The sequence below is a fragment of the Hipposideros armiger genome, unplaced genomic scaffold (genome assembly GCF_001890085.2).
Source record: "Hipposideros armiger isolate ML-2016 unplaced genomic scaffold, ASM189008v1 scaffold_785, whole genome shotgun sequence".
Classification (NCBI taxonomy): Eukaryota; Metazoa; Chordata; class Mammalia; order Chiroptera; family Hipposideridae; genus Hipposideros; species Hipposideros armiger.
The window spans coordinates 216,332-220,945 of record NW_017732135.1 but is presented as its reverse complement, the minus strand read 5'-3'; positions in this window follow the sequence as shown (position 1 = coordinate 220,945).

Here is a 4,614-nt window from a genome sequence, read left to right as displayed (position 1 = left end):
CCATGCCCTCTCTTGGCAAGGCACTCTCCCAGCACCTCCATGTGTTCATCAGCCCAGTAGCTCCCTCAACTGACCTGTCCTTTTGGGTATTTATGGAGGCTTAATTGCACAAACCCCATTGATTAAATCATTGGCTATTGGTGGTTGATTCAACCTCCAGCCTCTCTCCTCTCTCTAGAGGTCAGGGGAGTAGGACTAAAAGTTCAAACCCTCTAATCATGTGGTTAGTCACCCTTACAACCAACCTTCATCCTTAGGTGTGGTCCAAACGTCACCTCATTAGCATAACAAAAGAATTTGTATGGCTTTCATCACTTAGGAAATTCCAATAATTTTAGGAGCGTGGTGCCAGAAATAAGGAGGAAGACCAGATATATAGTTCTCAATATAATTTGTGATATTGCACTCGCTGAACTTAGTTTAATACCATGATTTGGCAGGAAGACTTCATTGAATTTGAAAATTAGAAGTATAACCCACCTTTCCCAGCAGGCTATCTTCATGTTAGAAAATTGAGAAAATTCTAAGCCACAAGAAAATCTATACCTGCCAATTTTTGTCATCTGCAGAGCAGGATGTATCAGGAGAGAGACAGAAAAAGGAAGAAACAAAATTAAAAAAAAAAAATCTGCAGGGCTTCATTCTGAATCAGTGGAACTTTCAATTTATAGGAAACTGAATCAAGTCAAAAAGGCAAAGATATGTGAAACAGAAGCTCCCATAGACCACAGAAGGAGGCTCAAGCTGCCCGTGATAATTGCTCACTCTCCAGGCATATCTTACATTTTTCATAGAAGAATAAATTATCTGACCCAAGAAGAAAGACCGCAATTCAAATATAAGTGGTCATTTCAAAATATCTATGTAAAATTACTATACTAAAAAGAGGAGAAAAATCACAAATCAAAGGTAGCTGAGGATCATTTGAGAAAGTTTGTATGCAACTAGTGAAAATTGTGACTAATACTTCTTGAACTAAAACATGACATGGGATAAACCCTGACACATATAAAAATAAGAACTTCAGGCATAGCTACAAGATATCAACAAAGAAATTATATAACAATAGAGGGACCCCAACCCTAAGGTAGTTATTCAACAAGAAAAAGAAAAGGAGGGTCAGAATTCCAAAAACAAAGGGAAAAGCAGGATTTATGGTTATTCTGGATTTACATGTGGCCTCTGCTGCAGGATGGTTTGACTTCTTCCAAGGCCACTGATTGTCAACAAAGAATATGTCTCAAGGTAACAAGCTGAAGCTGCATGGCCTTTCTAACCTAGTCTTGGAAGTTACACAGCATAATTTCCATCACACTCTATTGGTTAACATACACAGAGAGTTTGCCCAGATTCAAGGGGAGCAGACATAGATGGCAGGTTGGCAAGGTCAGATGGTAGAAGAGCATGTGGGATGAAAGATACTGTTTCATCCATCTTTGGAAAATCCAATATACCAGAGCAAGATACACAGAGGCCATCTAGAAATAAGGTTTTCACATACAGTGGACATCCATTGGTTGTTTTACAGAGATAATAGAAAAGCAATGTTTAAAACAAGTCATATAAGTGGAGATCAGTTAGAAAGGCTTTTACTATAAACTGATTACTCTGTTTTTTAGAACAAGGAGTGGCAATTCAATGGAAACTATTTAAAATTGATAAGTAAAAGGAGTACATGTATTTTATTTAAGGTATAAATGTCACTATCAGAAGAACTAGAAATAATATAATCCAGTGGTGAAGATTATTATTATTCTTATTATTAATTATCATTATATAGTCAAATGGTTAGGTTAGAGAATCTGGAAGAAAATGAAAGCACACAAATTACTTTATTCTAGAATATGAAGTCAATAGATACTCTCTAAAATGACTACCTTAAGATCCTGTATTCTCCATACCATAGGAAGTATGCAAGAAAAGTCCCTGGATTATTGAAATAAAATATTGCCACTTCTATTTATAGATATTTGTATCTGAGATATGAGATAAACTTATTTTTCATGCATTTAATATAAATATTGTTAACTTTACATCTAAAAGTTATCATTTTTTTACACATATTGGGACTATGTTTGGTTTCTTGGGATTTTTTTTTTTTACTAATAATGGTATGTAATTAACAAGTTTAAAGATTACTGATAAATCGCTATGAAGTAACCTCTAAACAAAGGTAGATTATAAAGCTTCACATTATAAAAAGGAAACACACACACATACATGACGCCAACTCAAATTGAACAATGATAGAGTGAGCAACTTTTTGAAAGACAATAAAAAGAGAAAGTATGAGAAAAACAATTTATAGGCATAAGTAGAAACCTTTCTGTCATATCAAGAGGCAAAAAATTAACTTAATAAACAAAAAGTTCTATAAAATAGTTCAAAACAAAACCCAGCGATATAGAATAAATAAGTGATCCAAAAAGTTTGAAATGAAAATGACCAAATAAGACTTAATTCACATTGAATAGCAGTAAACAGATATTTTTAAGGCCAATTTATAATTTTAAAGAATATAGGACACAAAAAAATATGCCATAAGCCCTTCTGTACCAAAATTGAAAGCATCAAATATATAAATCATAAACTGAAATTAATACTAAATATAAAAACATAATAATGAACCCTTTAAAAATATTCTGAAGCAAGCATTGCTCAAAGTATTACCAAAAATTTTTAAATATCCACAGAATTGATTTTTTTTTAAAGTTTGTAATTATATTTATGGCATATAACTAAAGTTGTAATCAGAGGCTAATATATGGATTTAAATAGCTAATTTACAAACAGAATAAAGATAAATGATTTAAGTAAGTAATTTAAAACTTTAGTCAAAATATAACTAAATAAGCCAACAGAAAGCAGAATGAAAGAACTGGTAAAATAGAAAGGAGAAATTAATAATTTTTAAAGAACAAATAAATCCAAAAGCCAATTTTATGAGAAAAATCAACATATCAAGTGAAATTATAATAAAATGGAGTGAGCATCAAAAAAACTAATCAAGAAAAAAAGAAGTTAAAATCCATAAATTAAATAAATGGGGGAACATATCTTATTCAAGTTAACCAACAGTTTGAAATAAATTTGAATATTAATTTGAAATTGTTATTTTCTAGGTAATATAAATTATTAAAGCTTACCTGATATTACATAGAAACTTTCAGGTTCTATTCTAAAAATTCCAGAAATTTGAAATTTTGAGAATATCAAGTAACTTCCCCTTAAGTAAGCTCCAGGTCCAGATAGTTTTCTCAAAATTTCAATAAAAAGAAAACACTAATTTCCTCTAAATTGATCCAGGCCATAAACAGAAGTCCACTTAATCTACTGAGATCAGCATAATACTAATCCCCATTTGACAAAGGTTACACACTAAAAAATAATCAGACTAATCTCATGAATCGGAATCTTATTCCAATAAATAAATAAGCAAATAAAAAATACCAAAAGTCCAAAATAAAATATGAGCAAACTAAAACCAGTAGTATATAAACTAAGGAAGCAAACAGTTCAATATTAGGAGTCTATTAATAGCATGTGTAATATTTGCAAAAAGTGAAAACCTTACATACATCTTCATAGATGCTAACAAAACTATATGTACACATAATAAGAGACTAATTACAGAAATTACTGTACAGCCAAATGGGAGAAATGTCTGTAGTTTTTATAAACATTAAGCTAAGGTTATCACTATTCTAAATGTTGCATTATATACTGTTAAGTGGGTTGAAGAGGGGCGTTTGTTGCAGAAGAACATGCATATTATAATTCCTATGAACATAAAATATAATATAAAATAGTTAATCCTAATAACAGTTCCTAGAATAGGGAAATAATTCCTTAACATGGAAAATTAAAATACATAAAAATAAAATACCTCTATGCAGAAAAAAATCAGTATTAAGCCATTAGAAAAATGATCTGTGGGAATATTTTATATCACATGAGAAAAAAATAGTTTCCAAATATATAATGAGTTATTTTAAGGCATTAAGGAAAAGTTAAAACAATTGAATAAAAGTACATAAAGCGGTCACAGAAGAAAATATGGATGGGTTCATAATTCTATGAAGAGTTGCCCAACCGTGCTTAAAATAAAGACATGTAAAGATAAAACGTCAGAATATCAGAGTTCATATTGTTGCTGGTACACAAAGTTACTAAGGGCATAAAACATGTAGTGGTTGCATAAACTGCTGCAAGCCCTTCAAAGAGCAATTGAGAGAAAGGCTTGAAAATTGAACATCTGTTATTGGAACACCAATATTTTTCCTTGGGTCCACCTGCCCGTGCAGTGGCCCAAAAAATGCACAAGTAAGAGTTTGTGCACAGAAAGAGAAAATAGTTTAATATTCAATTGGGCAATACTGAGATGGGGAGATTTTGCTCTAAATAAACCGACTCCCGATGGCATATAGGTCACAGATTATGCAGGGCAAAATCATAAGACAGCCTGGGTTCAGGGTCATGCTGGGAGCCAATTGGTCAGAAGGCCAGGGTAATAAATCATTTCTTTAGGTCTGAGAACAGCTCTGGGGGTCTTTTCTTGGGAAAGTAGCCAGAAGGTCATTGCACCTTAGGGCTCAGGAGCTGAAATGTAACTTA